Below are 18,050 nucleotides of genomic sequence, written 5' to 3'. Positions count from 1 at the left end.
TGCCTATTAGTGGTGTTTTAACTCTCTTGTGGCTCTTGGATTATAAATTACTTTCTGCCCCTAGAACAAACTCATAGAGGTCAATTTACTGTGTCATTCAACCAGCTTGGTGCCTTGCACATTAATGTTATTCGTTCATAGACACATCATTCACCCCACCCTGTCAAAGACATAAAATAGTTTGCATAGTTAATAGAATACAGCAAAAGAAAGTACATTTTAAATAGATGAGAATAAAAGAGAAAATAAGCCTAGTGAAATCGAGTGAGGTTAGAATCCAATAATGCATGCCAAGAACCTTATACTCGTATTAGAAGTTGGCCACAAACTGGTCTCCAAGCTTTCTAACAGTCCATTCAAAGAGGAAAACATGAGTAGTTACTCAATTCAGAGTTTCCATAAAGGAAAAACAATCCAGTTACTCAGGAGTAGCACTGACAGAAAGGCATGATGTGGTCTTCAACAAGATCTTCACAGTAAAGGCAGCGAGGGGTTCACAAGGCTGTTTCTTATAAAATCTGCCTATAAAGCTGAGGCTATCATGCCAAACTACAATTCAGGAAGGGCAGTTCTACAAGAGGCCCAGCGAGATGCATTCCTGGTGCACAGCCCTGGTCTGGCCTCACCCAGGAGTGGAGTTCAGAGAATCTAGAGAAAGAATGGTTTGCACATTCTTCAGGAAAATCTCCACCACGCTGCGTCTCTCTCTTTAGCTATACCTACATCTACATATCTATATCTATTTATATCAAGTGGCAGAGTTCTGGTTCCAACAACATGGTCATATGAACTAAAATAGACTCCATCCCTTCTACAAACACATACAATATAACAAAAAATTGTAAATATATAGCCGAGATTAAAGGAACAAATGGACCTTCTCCAGTTCAGCAAGAGCAAGAAAGGTCTCAGGCAGAGTAGCAGGCTTACAAGATGCCTCTGGTGGCCCAGGGGGACGTTGAACCTGAATATAGGTCCAAAAGGGTGAGGTTTTAATGCTCCAAGAAGGGCATTTTGCTGTGGTCTTAGGCCTCTGCAAAGTAGGGAGCTGAAACTGGGAAATGCTTTATACAGCTAAGTCCTTGGAAAGAAGTTCTAGAAAAACTTGACTACCAGCTTGTCTCTGGAAAGGGCTCTGATTTAAAAATAAAAAATGAAATAAATGAACAAAAAAAAATTCTATGAGAAATGAAATCCCATTCCTGAGCCACTTGCAAGCCTAGAGTCTTGATTTATGGGATCATAAACTGCAAAACTAACATAAAAATGGTTTCCAGATCAGTGAAACCCATGGAACACTTGGCAAAAGAAAACGGAAAACTAGTCTGTAGAGACATTTCCTAGGGAGGCTCATGGGACACCCACAGAAACAACTGCAGTAGAAGACGAGCTCACAGTAAACAGTTACAAACCACAGAAGAAGATGAATCACCATAAGGGAAATATACAGGAAAATATGTGCTCCCCACCAAATTGAAATATTAGAAAGGGACTATATAATTATGTTTAAATAGTTAAAAAGTTAAAAGGGGGAATAGAAACCATGTAAAAGACCAGGACACTCTCTAAAAAAGGAGAATCTACACAGAACTAAAAATGAAATATATAGTTATTGAAGTGAAAGACTCAAAATATGGGTTAAATAACAAATCAGATATAATTAAAGAGAAGACAGATCTGAGGAAATACCCCAGACTTCAGAGAGAAACAATTCTAAGCTGTTACGTGACGGAGAGTCCCACATCCTACCTGACTTCGCACTACATGGCACTCACTTTGGGCAGGCCCCGTCCTGTCCTTTAGGAACACAACCTCTCTCAATCCTCGCAGCAGCCCTCTTTTTCAAACGCCTGCATGAGGCACAGAATCTGATCCACTTGCCACAGTCACACAGCCAGTGAGCAGCGGAGCTGGGACGGGAACCCAAGGGCGCCGCACGCCCATCCTGAGACTTCACAGCTCCTGTTACCCCTCTCCGCCGCTCCATCCTCCTCCCCTCTCTGCCACTCCATCCCTCCCCTCTCCGCCGCTCCGCCCCTCCCCTCTCCGCCGCTCCACCCCTCCCCTCTGCCGCTCCGCCCCCTCACCTCTGCCACTCCATCCCTCCCCTCTCCGCCGCTCCACCCTCCCCTCTCCGCCGCTCCGCCCCCTCCCTCTCTGCCACTCCATCCCTCCCTCTCCGCAGCTCCGCCCTCCCCTCTCCGCCGCTCCACCCCTCCCCTCTGCCGCTCCGCCCCTCCTCTCCGCCGCTCCGCCCTCCCCTCTGCCGCTCCGCCCCCTCCCTCTCCGCCGCTCCATCCTCCTCCCCTCTCTGCCACTCCATCCCTCCCTCTCCGCCGCTCCGCCCCTCCCTCTGCCGCTCCGCCCCCTCACCTCTGCCGCTCCGCCCCCTCACCTCTGCCACTCCATCCCTCCCCTCTCCGCCGCTCCACCCCTCCCTCTCCGCCGCTCCGCCCCCTCCCCTCTGCCGCTCCGCCCCTCCCCTCTGCCGCTCCACCCTCCCCTCTCTGCCGCTCCGCCCCCTCCCCTCTCTGCCGCTCCAACCCCTCCCTCCGCCGCTCCAACCCCTTCCCCTGCCGCACCTCCTCCCCTGCCGCTCCACCCCTCCCCTCCGCCGCTCCACCCCTCTCCCCTCCGCCGCTCCACCCCTCCCCTCACCGCCGCACCACCCCCTCCCTCACCGCCGCACCACCCCTCCCCTCACCGCCGCACCACCCCCTCCCTCCGCCGCTCCACCCCTCCCTCTCCGCCGCACCACCCTCCCCTCTCAGCTGCACCATCCCCTCCCTTTCAGTTGCATCATCCCCACCCCCTCTCTGCTGCATCATCCCCTCCCCCTCTTGGCTGCATCCTTCCTGTCAGCATGTATTAATGTTCTTGTGTTTCCCAACATTAAAAAAATCCTTTCTTGACCTTATATTCTCTGTCAGCTCCCTATCCTATTATTTTGCTCTTTCTCACACCAAAATTTATAAAAGAATTCTAAAAAGGCTCTTGACTTCCTTACCTACTATTTTCTCTTCAATCCACTCAATCTGTCATCTATATTGTACCACACTATCTTAGAACACATCTCTGAGCTTCATATTCATATACATGACTGCCTATTTGATGTCCTAAATTTAACTTACCTAAACTAAACTCTTGATTTCCCTGTCTTCCTCACTTTTATTATAAAAATCTAAACAATATATGATAGTAAATTACTTCCCCACAAGATGCTTATTAATGACAAAGAGAAAATGTAACTTTTCTGCGATAAATGAGCTTAATCAAGTAAAGTTAATCACTAACAATACGACAAACACGTACTGTGTAGCTCTTGATATGATGCACTGAGAAGGACACAACTTCTGTGGGATTCCTGCCAAAAATGTATAAACTGAATCTAAGCATAAGGAAACATCAGAAAAACCTAAATTGAGGGACATTTTACAAAATAAATACCCTATATATTTTTTAAAGGTGAGGTCATGAAAGAAGAGGAAGAGAATTAGGAACTTTTCCAGACTTAAGGAGACTAAAGAGATTAAACAAACAACTACTAAATGCAATGTGTGGTCCTGGATTGGATCCCGGACCAGAAAAAATTATTTTTCTTTAGCTATAAAGGATATTATGAGACATCTGGTGACATTTGAATGAAATATGTAGATTAGCTAATGGTACTGTATTGGTGTTAACTTCCTAATTTTGGTCATTGTACTATGAGAGTGCACTATGTAAGCCAATGAATTTGTTTGTAGTAAACATACACTCACAGAGGTAAAGGGCATCATGTCTGCAACTTGTTCTCAAATGGTTCAGTAAAAAAACAATACATGCACACGTATACATACATCCACATACGTACACAGAAAATGATAAAGCAGAAGAGGTGCTATCAATATTGGGGAATCTGGGTAAAGCATATACAGGATTTTTTTGTATTGTTTTTACAATATCTTTTGCAATTGAAATAAGTCAATTATTTCAAAGTAGACGTTTTACATACACACACACATGCACTCAAGTAGAGCAAACAGTGTAATGAACTGCATGCACCTATCATCCAGCTTCAGTTATTACCAACTCCTGCTAATCCTGCCCCGTCTGTACCTACACCTCTGTGCTCCACATCAGTCTAGCGCTTTAGTCCTGCAGCACTGTAAAAACGTTATAGGACTATTTCATTTTGAGCCTCACAGAAACCCTACAAGACGAAGGGGAGGAATTATCCTCTCCATTAGTTAGACGAGGCGGTTGACACTGAGAGAGGTTAGGAAGCCTGCCTACATCCACACAGTTAGTTAGCGACTTCAGGACTCAGACAGCTTTCTGACTTGGGTTCATTGCTCACTTCATCACGTGGAAACCCCAGCATAATGGAGTCTCTAGGAGTTTCTTCTTTCTTCCTGAGCCTGTGCCACCATCTTCACCTAAAAAGCCCAAGATCTCTGAGGTCTTGAGATCTATAAAGATGCAAGGAAATCCCACCACCTTTGAAGCCCCAACAGCCCAAATGCGACCCTCTGGGTGAAGCCCACTCTGTCTCTCTCTCCCCCTCTACTTCTCCAGGGAAGTCTTCATCATTCTTTCCTCGGGACTCTCACATCTCTTTGCACAGATCTTGACTGTAAAAGTTTTCACTTTACATTACAGTTGGCTGTTTATATGTCGGTCTCACCAGCAAGAATGTGAGTTCCTTGATGGTGAGTCTGTATCTTCATCTATTAGGGTCTTGGCCCCTCAAATTAGTAATATGGAGTGAGTTTAACAATAAGACTATTTACAAAGATGTGAGCAGGGTTTAGGAAAATGAAAGAAATCATACAGTACCCTTCCTTCCCCTCTCTCACCTCCCCTGTCCACGCCCCTCCAACCCATCTATTCACCACCCCTAGACCTAACCAGTTACCTGAACTCTTCTAGAATCAGAAAAAGCCATATGGACAGAGCTGCTGACAGGAGATGAGCCCTGCTTAGCAGGTGCAGCCGACACTAACCAAAAGCCAGAAGGCAAGGGAGCCCATTGGTGGAGGTCAGCCTCCCAGGGCGCAGAGCAGGGAGGAGAGGACAGAAAGTGGGACAGAGGGAGTATGTGTCCACATCTTTGCATCCCCAGCACGCAGCAGAGTGCCCAGCACATAGCTGGTGCACAGAAATATTTTTAATTGAATTGCTGAATCTTAGATATTCCTCATATATCCTAGATATTCCTGATATATCCTAGAAATATAGAAAACATTTTTTTTGCATTGCTACAGCATATTTAGCACAGTTTAAACCAGAGAAATACCAAATATATATCAAAATTTAAAGTGTTATGTTGTCATGATGAACTTAGATTTCTAAACCAAAACATAAAACTAATTGTTCTATTTAAGAATGTTATAGCCAAAGTATATAGTGTTATATGGTTATGAAGTTATAATTCTTCCCTGCTACATAGATTCAGATAAGGATTTTGTATACTCCTTAATATTAGAAAAATATATATTTTTCCTACTTTTCTTGCCCAAATTCTGAAGCTCCTCAGGCTGTTTAATAATTAAGATGCCATGAGACTCAGATGGAATGGCAAACACTGCCGCTGACGACAAACACACACATGTATCAGTTTCGCCACCTCCGGAGGAACTGGAGAGCTGGCCCAGAACCCTCCGCACCGCCTGTTGAGGTTCCCAAACAGGCACTGCTGGTCCTCCAGGTTTCCAGAGCTCTCTCTTCCCAGCAGTCAGATTCTCTGCTTTTATAAATACATCTGCTTGGTGGTTTTTGCCACATAAAATCCTTGCTTCAAAGGCCCCTCAGTATTCATTTCTCCAATTGATCTATTTAACAAAAATGCCCTGAAGTGTTTGCATCATACACGAACTCCTTGAACATCTATAATTAATAATCTGAGATTGTGGCTCCAATAACAAACTCACCAGCGACCACTAATTTGCTGAAAATTAATAGCTGAAGCCATTAATCACACAGGGCAGCTGGTCCAGGATTTGCACCTGCTGTCCAGGTGTAATCATTGGTAGTATCCCCTTCTTTTCTCAAAAGTGTTCTGATTTGGTCCATAAATTATATGGTCACCCTACTTAAGGCCCACCCTCGGTCTAATCTTTAAGACTCTTTAGTCTGTAGATGACACTGCTCCTCAAGTAGCACCTTCACTAACATTAAAATCTCTGTGCCTATGCTATCATTTGTCAATTCACTGCCATACTGTATTGGTTTCCTGTGGCTGCTGTAACAAAATGCCACAAGCTTGGTGGCTTAACACAGCAGAAATTTATTCACTCACAGTTCTGGAGGCTAGAAGTCCAATATCAAGGTGCAGGCTGGTCTGCACTCCTGCTAAGGCTCCAGGGGAGGATTTGTTCTTTGCCTCTTCCATCTTCTACTGGCTGTTGGCATTCCTTGGTGTTCCCTGTCCTGTAGCCACATCACTCCAATCTCTGCCTCTTCTCACAGCCTTCTCCTCTGCTGTCTGTGTAATCTCCCTCTGTCTTACTCTTCTAAGGGATTTAGGTCCCACCAACATAATACAGGATGATCTCTTCATCTCAAAATCCTTAATTACATCTGCAGAGAATTTTTTTTCAAATAACGTCACACTAACAGGTCCCAGGGATTAGGACATGGACAGATCTCTTTAGAGGCCACCATTCAACTCACTACACATACTAAAGTCAAGCTTACATTTCTAAGTATATTTTTGAAACTATGGAATTTCTGCATTACATTTTCAAAGAGCTCATTGAGTCACTTATGCCTGACATAATTATTATCTCAGATGTCCCCATTACAAATTAAAAACCAACTGAGGACAGCCTCCCTGGCCCCTGCCCTGAGAACTCTGCTTGCTATAATCCTCTTTACAGCAGACAGTCGAATTCATTTAGAGTCCATCAATGGGACTAGGGGAAGGGGAGTGAGGCATTTGCCTCAGGCACAAAATTTCTTATCTTGATGACCCAAGTTTTTGGGACCTCCTTCAAGTGTGCACCCGAGATGAGTGCCTCATTTGCCCCACCCTAGAGTCTACAGCTTCTGCCACTTTCCTTTGTAAGACCAGGCATCGTGGCTCCTGTGTTTGTGGTACTGTAACCATCACAGATCAATTCTTCTGGCCCTATTGTATGCTGCAGTATCAATAACAAAATATCAAAGTTATCTTCCAGGGCCAACAAGCAAAACTGCAAGTCACATAGCTGGAGCACGTTCAGAAGATGGAAACCTTGTTCTCAGAGGACCTCGAGCCACCCAGGAACCAAAAGTTCCCTAACTACGGAACTCAGTGTGAAAAGAAAGCAGCATGAGAAATCTAATAAGAAGCGAGGGTCCCTTGATTTGTAGCACACCAGACATATAAGATTGTTATGCTCCCACACTCCAGTCAGACTCTGCCAAGCCAGCATGTAGAGGTTATTGCATAACCACTCCCACTCCCAACTCTTTAAAAGTCTGTCCCCACTTCAGCTCAGGCAGACAGATTTGAGCTTTGCCTCCTGTCTCCTTGCTGGTCCACCATGCAACAAAGCTCTCTCTTCTCTCAAAAGCCAATGCCATAGTATTGGCTTCTTGGCACATTGGGCAGCTGGCCCCTGCCCATGATAGTATTCTCTAACAATGAGTATATAAAATCTGCTCTTTCCTTTCCACCCTCAGTATTTCTCATGGTGATTATGAAGATCATAATCTGAATCTTCAGTAAATTAAAATAGAATGTAAATGGAGGCTGGCCTCGTGGCGCAAGCAATTGGGTGCATGCAGTCTGCTGCGGCAGCCCGCGGTTCGCCGGTTCAGATCCTGGGTGCACACCAACGCACCGCTTGGCAAGCTATGCTGTGGCAGCGTCCCATATAAAGTAGAAGAAGATGGTCATGGATGTTAGCCCAGGGCCGGTCTTCCTCAGCAAAAAAAAAAAAGAGGAGGATTGGCAGATCTTAGCACACGGCTGATCTCCCTCACAAAAAAATAAATAAATAAATAAATAAAATAGAATGCAAATGTTTCAAAGGATTAAGCTTTCTTTGGTCCCTTCCCTGTTCCCTCACCACCACCCTGCCCCACAGTCTCTTCCTACCCTACGGCCCAGAGAAAAAAACAATAGACTTGCTAATCTTCCCTTTTGGGAGTGGCCATGAAACCAGCAAACACCAGGTTTTGTTCTGAATTGAAAAGGTACATTTAAATCCATCAATAAGTAGTTGTTGAAGTCTGTAAGTGTTCCCCCAAATACTCAAGATCTCATGATCCTCTCATTTTTTTTTTCCAATGGAAAACATGTACTGACATATTACCATCATCCTATCCCATTCTGACAAGTCATAATCAAAGGTATGAAGATCACAAGCCACCATCTTGAAAGGCTGGCACAACAGGCACTATCCTCCAAGTTAAACCAGAGGATCTGAGAAAGCCTGGCCCAAAGTCCTCAGCCCCTGAGTCCTTACCTAAAGCCCAACTCTCTAAAATATCTCTTCTGTAGAATTCCAGCCTAGTCCAACATTGCCCTCCTTCACCTTTGAAAGCTCTCAGGGTTTAAGGGCTCTTTCCCCAGAGAGTCTCAGTCTACATCTCTGTGCGTAAAGCAGAGCCCCTTTACCACGCAAGCGCAGGGGATGTCCTTTCCAAGTGGGAAGTACACAATGTGGCTCCAAACAGCCCCCGAGGAGGGCCCTGCACAGCACCGCCCGAGTCTCAGGAGAGACACTCTGCTCCTCAGGATTCACTCAGCTTCGTTTTCAGAACAGGGGAGAACTTCATGGCTGGGCTTCCTCCCGGCAATTGCTTCTTCTAAGTCACTGTTTAGGCATGATGTCAAGCCAGAACAGGTAGTAAAGTGTGTGGAGACAAGTTGAATTTGTTATGGAATGCTCATGTGGTTCCAAATATGAATGTTTAAGAAAGAAAGAGAATTTCTTGCCTTGCCTTTTTTACCTCAAGCCCAAATATATGAGTCTGGTGGCTATTAGCTATTCACTAAAAGCTTATTAATAGACTAAATCCATGTTATTCCTGTTTTCAACTTGATTTTCTTACTGGTCTTTAGCCTTAGCATCCTCAAAGGACATTGTTTTTAATAACTGTAAAACTATAGCCTTAGGAGTTTGTAAAGATAAAGTTGTCAAGTTCAAGAACTTTTGTTATAATGTGGTTTACTAAACAAACCATTAGGTTGAAAACAGTTATAAAAATACACTCACAATCTTTCCGTTTTTGCATCATTAAGCTAGTAGGACAGAGGGAAAGTCAATCAATAATTTAATGCCTACTAATAACATGAGGCAATATACTATGTTATCTATTATCAAGGAGAATAGCCATTCCTAATACCAAAATCACAGATAATATTAAAATTCAGATATTTACTGGCTTTTGCCTGTGATGTTTGCAAATCATTATTTTTTAACTTGTATTTTGGAGAGGCTGGTATTGAGTTACATTATTTGAGCACACAGTTCGGCAATTAGGTAACCTGAGAGCTTGTTGGAAAGCCAGAGGAGACTTCAGTCTGAGACTGAGAAAAAAGAAGAAAGAAAAAATGAAAATATTACACTGAGTCACCTGCAAACATAATTGAGATTAGGTCTATTCTAGCTGTAGCTCTAAATAAAGTGTTGTTTCTCACGTGCAGTGTGGACAACCAGTATGTGACTTCACAGTTCCTAGACTATCAAGTTGAAAGGGGAAGAGGATGGTGAAAAGGAGAACTAGGAGGCAAAGAGACCCACAATGGAATGAAGGAAGGAGGCAGAGGCTGAGAGGACTTCTTTGGCTCTCTTGGCCTCTCCCTGGTGGCAGTTGTTACCTTTGCACTCAATTCCCACTTGAAAAGTGGAGGGAAGCAATCTAGATGGGGCAGGTCAAAGAAAGGACATGACTGACAGTCATGACCACATGTAGTATTGTTGCTTGGCTTCCCCTAAGCTTCCTTTGTAACATAGACCCAGGTCTAGACAACAGGGATTGCACGGCTCTTTCAGACCGAGCCCACATTACCAGACACCAAATGTTTGGAAAGAAAAATATTTAGGCACTTCTGCTGCGGTGTGCGTGGAAGACTCAAACCGTTTCCATTGCTCTTCATCAGCCTGTACAGCAAGTGCCAGAGCTACGTGTCCCATGAAAGCACAGTCCCGGCCCCCGCAGGGGGCTCTTCTCTTCGCGGCATGCGAGGACGTGTGCACGTGTCTAGAGCTGCACCCAGGTGCTGGGTGCTGCTGTCTCTGCTCGCTTTTTTAATAGTGTTCGAGCTTGTGTTTGCGACAGCTCCTCAATCTGTTATCTCTTTTGACACTTGGGCTTTACAAAAAGTTGAAATATCACGTGGAGAATATTAAAAGAGAAGACTGGTGCTCTAACGGTGCTTCAAAAGCCATAAATAACTAAAACTTAAAAAAAAAAAAGTGAGGACAAACCAAGAAAAACACGTTCTGGGGTACTCCTGCACCATTTATTTGAATAGTGATGCAGGGACTCTGAATTGTGTTTGAATTCCAAAAGTAAAATTTCCAGAGAAACACAGTTAGTGCCCCGTGACTTGGCGGTGGGAGGATGTGCTGATTCAGTCTTGTCAGCTGGGCGGATGGCAGTTAGTTAAATAGTGTGATGTCAAGTAGGCCAACTGGATTGAAGATGCCAAACTGGAGTGCTGACTGGACAGGTTTTGTGTATAAATGGACCCAGCCTCAACAGTAGCCATCTGACACCAAATCTACGGTCCATCTGCAAAGCAAACCAGAGAGAGGTGTCCCATAGCAGCAAATGACGGCGGAAAAGATGATTTGGCTTCTTTGTCTCAAGTGTTTTACATGTGCTATGTTACAGTTTTGAAGTAATAGGAGATAGGTTTTTAAAAATATTTTTCTCAATATGTGTTCTTCATCAAAAAGGTAAATTCTCACATTAAGCTTTCAGTTTCTCTTGCATACGCAGAGACTGAAAACAGAACCTGACTTAAATCACCGTGTATGATTACCCCACTGAAACGTTGTAATTCGAGCAGCCATTCTCAAAGTGCAGTCTCTGTCCAAGCAGCATCAGCATTGCCCGGGAATGCAGGTCCCCGGGCTTCCCCAGACCTGCTGAGTCAGAAACTCTGGAGGTGAGGCCCAGTGATCTGTTTGGAACAAGCCTTCAAGGTGATTCTGAATCAGGGCAAAGTCTGAGAAAAATATTGTCATTATTTTTTACTGATTACAGTGACATCATTATAAATCAAGCAAAAAGAAACCACTGAATTGCACATTTTTTTTGTTTGTTTGTGAGGAAGATCAGCCCTGAGCTAACATCCGATGCCAATCCTCCTCTTTTTTGCAGAGGAAGATTGGCCCTGGGCTAACATCTGTGCCCATCTTCCTCTACTTTATATGGGACGCCGCCACAGCATGGCCTGATAAGCAGTGCATCAGTGCGCGCCCGGCATCAGAACCTGGGAACCCCAGGCCGCTGAAGCAGAACACGAGCACTTAACCCCTGTGCCACTGGGCCAGCCCCTGAATTGCACATTTTTTTTGTCTGTTCCCACCTGCTATTCAGCAAGATAGATAATTTGGAATTGCTATGTTCACATGTACCTAAAATATAAACCTTAGACTCACTCCACTGAAAATGGAATACCGAAAGGATAGGCTCCCTGCTGTTTGCCATTCAACTTCTGAAGAAACATTAGATCCTGAAAAAACTTTGCAGCTGAGTTGCCGATGGACATTATAGATTATTCTCAAGGATGGATGCTGTGCAGTTTCCGACTCCGGATGGCATTTGATTAGACTCGAAACTTAAACTCCCACAGTGATTAGTGAGTGTTCTGACTCGGAAAAGAACTGTGAAGCAAAACTAAACACAAAGGAATACACAATAACTTTTTGTTTGGACATAAATGAATGTAAATATTGAGGGACTAATGGAAAGAACAGACAACACACAATCTCATTGGCATGATCAACCCTTCCCACCCAAGTCACTGTCATTTTAAATTAAAGCCATGTTTCATTCCGGTGTAAATCTTTGAAACTATCTAGAATATACAAAAGTAGAAAATAAGGTAAGGAAAAGGAAGAGTCTTCTGATAAATCTTTATAACCAAAAAGCGTGACTGTAAATAAATGCTCCTTGGAAAATTATCAAGAGGGCTCACATTCCTCTAAAAACTAAGTCTAAAAAAAGGAAAACCAAAGGACCATTTGAACCCAATGAAATCAGTATCTTTACTTCTTACAAAAAGACAGTACATTGGGCTTTTAGTGAGTGCTGGGAAGAAACTTTGCTAAGACATGTGAACAGTGCAACGTGAAACGAATTTTGAACTTTCAGACTCTAAGCCACTATTGGGGTGATCATGTGTCATTCTTTACTGACACCCCAGGGGCAGGAAGTCCTTCGGAATTTCTAGAGCTTCTGTGACAAGTTTTCTGCTCTCCTTCCCCCTCAGGGTCACGAGATGTACACAAGTCTGACGTCTTATTTCAGGTTTCTTTGCTACCTTTCAAGAAGTTTTTCCCTTTCAGTTTAGTATTTGCACAACATCTGTCTTCTGTTTGCACAATCTGTGCCTTCTGTTCTTTAGAAGCAAGTTGAAAGTGCAGTTTTTCAGGGGTTTTTAATGGTTTCCAGAAAAAAAGCCCCATGAGCAAGAAGGAAGGAAGGGCAGAAAGGAAAAAAAAGTAGCTAAGAGGAAGGAAGACTTTGCTGAAATGAGAAGTAGGCAAGTAACTAGTCTTCGCGTGTAAATTTTAGCCTAAATGAATCATCTAACTTTGGAGAAGGGCTTTAAGGGAATACTATACCCAGAGACTATAGGAAGGCTTCCCTGGGTGATCTCCTGGGCATTTCTCAATGCCGTGGTAAAGAGGTATTGTGTACCTTGTAATAAGCACTGCCATTTCCTAAATAAAAGGTACAGTACTTGTTCCTCAAAAGTATTTTATGCAATGACTCTTCACTAGAAGGAAATGTGCTGCCATGTCCTCTCCTGAGAGTCTGGACTCACGGAGGCACATAGACTTGATGTAGCACAGTGTAGTGCAAAATGTTCATTTCAAGTCAATCTAAGGGGCCCAGAAACAAGAACTGCTCCAAGTTTTTACATATCCTCATAAAACCCCTCTTCTGTTCTGATCCATTTCAACAGCCAGTACAGGACAAAGAGAATGTCTAAGGCCATTGCCACGCAAAGTAACTTCTTTTATTAGATAAGGCAAGAAGGGAAACAAAAATGGCAACTTCTGGATTTGAGTGGCAAATATTTTGAAGCATTCTAATTTCCTTAATGCCCTAGGGAAGAAGAGAGAATGGAAACCAAGGGGTGATCCACGCCTAGAAGTGTCACTAGAAAGAACATGGTAGGAGCCATTGCTAAGTCCATCTCCTCAGCCGCAATTAAAATCGACCCCAGGAAAGAACCACGAGTGACATTCAAGGGTGACACTAGGTAGAGAGGAAGGAGAAGAGAGCTGTTTCTCAAACCCAGGCAGGAGTTTGCAGAAGGGAGGGCTGTGGTGAGTGAGGTCCAGTAAGATGACCACGCAGAAGGACGCTGGATTTGAGATCACCGACGATGACCTTTGCTAAGAATTCAGTTGAGTGCTGAGGACAGAAGCCAGGTTTCAAAGGATTGAGTTCTTGAGAGATGAGAAAAGAGCAAGTGTAGAAAACTCTATCAAAAAGTTTGGCAGTGAAACAAAGGAGAGAAAAAGGGAAGTAACTGGATGGAGAGTATGACATTAGGGAAGGTTTTTGTACAACCTGTACACATTTACAGGCAGGGAGAAAGGAATAAATAGAAGAGAGAAATAGAGTAGGAAAATTAACAAACTAAATCTCCAGAGAAGTGGGAAAAGAGAAAGATCATTTAAAAAAGATGAAAAATATTGGTTTTGGAAAGAAATGACTGATTTCTTTTCCTCTAAGATAGTAGGGAGAATAAGAGGGATAAATATATGGTAACTTTGGAAGCAGACAAGAGGGAAATTGAGGCATAAAGATGCCTCATAGCTTCTTTTCTGAATAAGCTAGGAGGCCAGGCTCTCTGCTGGGAGTGGACGTGGTAATGGAGATGGGAACAGGGGTAAACTGAGTGTACAGAGAGATATTATGGACACTGGTCTCTAGGGACCAAGCTTGGAAAAGAAAAAAAAACTCCTATTTATTTAAAGCTTTTTCCTCCAATAACTACATTTCCTCGTAAAATGGCACTTTTTAAATTTTAACCACTGTTAAACATTTTTGTATCTTCTTTTCTAGATTTTCACAGTTGGGTTAAAAATAACTTTATGGTTTTTGTATCCAGCTTCTCTTTATTTTCACTTTAAATAGGAAGCAATTTCCAAACCATATATACTTGAAAGTATTTAAAATGAGGAGAAAAGTGATGCTCAGGCAGGAGCAGCAGTAATATTCTTTGGCACCACTTTTGTCTGCAAGAGAAACCACAACTGACTGGGACCTTAGATCTGAACGTGGGACGTGGTTATCTCCATTGCTCTCATAGGGGACAAAAGTAACATCAGCCCGAGGCAAGGTGATGATTACCTTCACTCTTGGCCTCTTTTAGCCATGACTGCTGAGAAGCCTTGTCATAATCTCATCTCAGGTGTCCCTGGCCTGCTGACTTGGCTCAACAGGGGAAGCAGAGCGCTCCCCAGTGCTGCATTTACATCCCCTCCTAGGCTCTGATTTCCGCCTTCTGCCAAGGCAAGAGGAACACGGTGCCAAACTTAATTGAGAGGAGAAGGAAATGAACAAGTCTCAGCAGAGCGCCAGGTAATATACACTGCTTTCTGGCTGCTTCCCACAAAGCTCAGAAAACAGTAAGCTCTGAGCAGGTAGGGTGTTATTAGAAATGGGAAACTATTCAGCTTACCATATAGTATGTGTAACAATCCTTTATAAAATATTAAGCATAAAATGTGTGTGATCACAAAAGATTCGAGCATACAAATACTCACCTGGAACAGTGACTATGTTTCCAGTAGAGAAGCTGCTACCAGGTGAAGAGGGATGCTTTGAAGTTTGGACACACAGGTGAGCTGTGTACACTTTGCAGCTAAGAAGTAATACACTTGTCACAATTCAGCCAGTTATTCTTTTCCAAAAATATATTAAGAAGAAAAATATTTACTAACTTTTGAATAACCAACATAAGCTGACACAGAGCAAGATTTAAAGAAACTCACACATCCAGGTATGTTTTGGTACCCAGTGAACTAGGCTTCAAGTTTAATGCTTCTGACTTTAAGAAAAGACTCACGGAGCCTTTTCTTAAGATCAGAAATTGCCTAAGACATATATATTATGTGGACAGAACACTCTTACTTGACAAGAAAGCTTATTGCTTTATTTACTTATTCTAATTACTAGGACTTTATCTGTATCTATCTCCTAATTATTCCAGGAATCTAAATTCCCTGAATCTTCTATTCTAGGAGAAAGTTAACTTTTTTCCTCTGCTCCAAAACCCTGAGTGTTCTCTTCCTTATGGCTAGCAGAAAAAAGAAAAAGCACAAACCCCATGGCATACACTGTATGTTCCTGTGTCTTCCTTTGGTTCTATCATGAAAGAGTTGCCTGGCAATAAGGTTACTCGCTTCCTTTGAATGTCTCCCTTCTTCATTTTCAAATTGTTTGTTGCATTCAATAATTTCTTTGCTTAACCTTGAGACTTTTAGTCCAAAGAGACTTCTTTTTTTCTTTTCCAGTTTCATTGAGATATAATGATACACAGCACTGTATAAGTTTAAGGTGTACAGCATAATGGCTTGATTTACATATATCATGAAATGATTAAGAGACTTCTTAAATAGGTCAAACTTTTTTTTCTGAACATTTTAAGATCAAACCACACACCAAAAAAGTGTTTTTAGTTAAACTATTCAGTAGTTTCTTAAAATATCTGTTTAGAAAAAATAATTTAAACCATTTTGTTATACCTTCCATTGTTTTCCCACTATCAAATTTGTTGAATATACCCATTTTATACATGAGTATATTAAGGCAAATTTATTTCTCTCTAAATTTATTTATTTATTGAGGCAAATTTATTTTTATCTCCAATCATTATTTAAAGTCCGTACCTCATAAAATAGTTGTGAAAATTATATGATTAATGTAAATTAATTACATGTAATCTAAAACAATTAGGCAAGTGCCCACAAGTAAGCAAGTGCTATAAAAATGTTAGCTGCTATTATTATCGTTTCAGGAGGGATTAAGAAAATGTTGATTATCTGTTCTGATAGTTGGCCTGTATTTTCTGCGTAAGAAATCTGTGAGTTTGTTGTTTGGTTTTTTTTTTCAGAGAAGTTATTTGAAAGTCAAATTTTATTAACATATTAAACTCCTTGTTTACAAGTGAGCAGAGATTGTGGTTAACTCAAAATTTCCTATTAAAACTCGAACGTATGTATGTGTATGGAATAGAACAAACAGCACGGCTGAAGGAGATGTAAACTACAGAGGGACTCTATGTCTGCAATCGTTTCCTACACACATCTCTCAAACTCTAAACTGTCAGCTTCTGCTGATGTTTCATCCAACAAAATACTGTTGAGGTCCTATTGTTTCTGAACTTGCCTGCAGCACGGCTCCAGGAGAACCGCGGGTCATAGTCTGCTTTTTTGTAACTGTTACAAAATATAAAAATTTTTTAAATTGTAAAATATTGCAGCATTTTCCCATACTGTGCTAGATTATATGGTCTTCAGAATGCAGGGAGTGGGGAATGAAACCTTTTATAAGTGGGGATTGCATGGTTTAGTGTAAAAGCACATGTTTCAGTCAAATGCCAGGCCATCTCCATGAGCACGTCGAGGAAGACAGCAAACGGCTCACAGGGCCCAAATCTGTGGTCGGTCACTTTAATAGAGGGGCTGTTTTTCCTATGAAAGTCTACTGACTATACTCAGGTGTTTAAAAAGAAACCAACTAAAGGCTTCATGTGAATTCAAAGCAACTCAGTTTTTGAGAGAAAAATATAAAATAACCCAGTGACTTTGCAAATTAAGAACAGATGATGCAGAACCTTACTTAAAAACAAAAATAATCTAAAATGTACTTAGAAAGGCAGAGAGGATGGAAGAAAGGACAAAAGAGAGAAGAAGGAGCATCAAGAAAAGAAAAGGAGGTGGAGTCAAGATGGCGGCGTAGGCAGACTCTGACCTCACCTCCCGTGGATGGACACAGCCAATTTACAACTACTCCTGGAAAAATTACCCCTGAGACAGAACTGAAAACTGGATAAGAGGAACTCCTGCAACAACGGACAATCCTAAGTGAGGTGGAAGAGGCAGAGACTCCCTTCTGGAGAGGAAAAATGCCGCCTTCACAAGCCGCCAGCTTCACGGCCGCCGGGAGCAGCTCACAGGTACGCAGCCTCCCTGGAGACGCGGGGCCCTGAGCCGGGGAGCGCCCCCGCTGTGGGCATTTTGTGGACCCAGCACAATCGAGACCAGCAGCATAATATCTGACTGTGCCTGCTGCTGGGACACTGGGGAGTACCCCCAGAAAACCCGGTTCACAAAGAAACTAAAACTGGCTCTTAAAGGGCCCGCGCGCAAACTCACCCATTTCAGAAAGCATCCTAAAATCACCAGAAAGAAAGGTGCACAGTGCTTTGGTGACAAGAGACTCACCTAATAGGCCATGAGTGCATCTCGGTGAGGGGTGAGACCTCTCCAGGGACTGGGACATTGGTGGCGGCCATTGTTGTGACCCGGTGTGGGCGTGCTGACACAGACGCCATTGGAGTTCTCCCTGGGGCCTGCTAGCCCAGGGTCTGCCCCACCCGCTAGAGCACCGATTTAATCCAGCTCAGCCAGGGCAGGCAGCCCACCCCAGAGACTGGCCCCACCCAACAATAAGCCCTCAGGCAACTTGTGGGCCTGCATAGATTGGTGACTGGATTCTCTGCAGCCTGGCAACTGAGCAGACTTGAGCGGGGCAGGGTGTGCACAAGGAGCGGGTGGAGAGTGTGGGGCAGTGGTGGAATGTGTGGGGCTCCCGCCGTGGAGAGACTGGGTCCGCTTGGGGAGGTTGGGGCACTCACACGGGGCAGGACTGTGTTCACT

General features: G+C 43.2%; 1 long non-coding RNA gene across 4 annotated transcripts in view; it reads right to left on the bottom strand.

The window, feature by feature from the left end:
* The window catches only part of LOC147913372 (uncharacterized), an 89,890-nt gene extending 72,079 nt beyond the window's left edge, over positions 1 to 17,811 (bottom strand). Inside the window, exons 1-3 of one of the 4 annotated variants that reach the window (XR_015548858.1) lie at positions 17,616 to 17,794; positions 14,934 to 15,031; positions 9,545 to 10,710 (exon numbers count right to left, since the gene is read on the bottom strand). This is a non-coding gene — a long non-coding RNA (uncharacterized LOC147913372). Of the gene's footprint in view, positions 1 to 9,544; positions 10,711 to 10,740; positions 11,150 to 14,933; positions 15,032 to 17,615 lie in introns of those variants that run through there. The other 3 variants (XR_015548859.1, XR_015548860.1, XR_015548857.1) reach the window with 3 other exon arrangements.
* Positions 17,812 to 18,050: the final 239 nt, after the last annotated feature.

Source organism: Ceratotherium simum, chromosome 28, assembly GCF_057802395.1.
Source record: "Ceratotherium simum simum isolate JZ-2026a chromosome 28, ASM5780239v1, whole genome shotgun sequence".
NCBI lineage: Eukaryota > Metazoa > Chordata > Mammalia > Perissodactyla > Rhinocerotidae > Ceratotherium > Ceratotherium simum.
The sequence above is the reverse complement of the archived record's forward strand: the minus strand, read 5'-3'. Positions and strand labels throughout refer to the sequence as shown.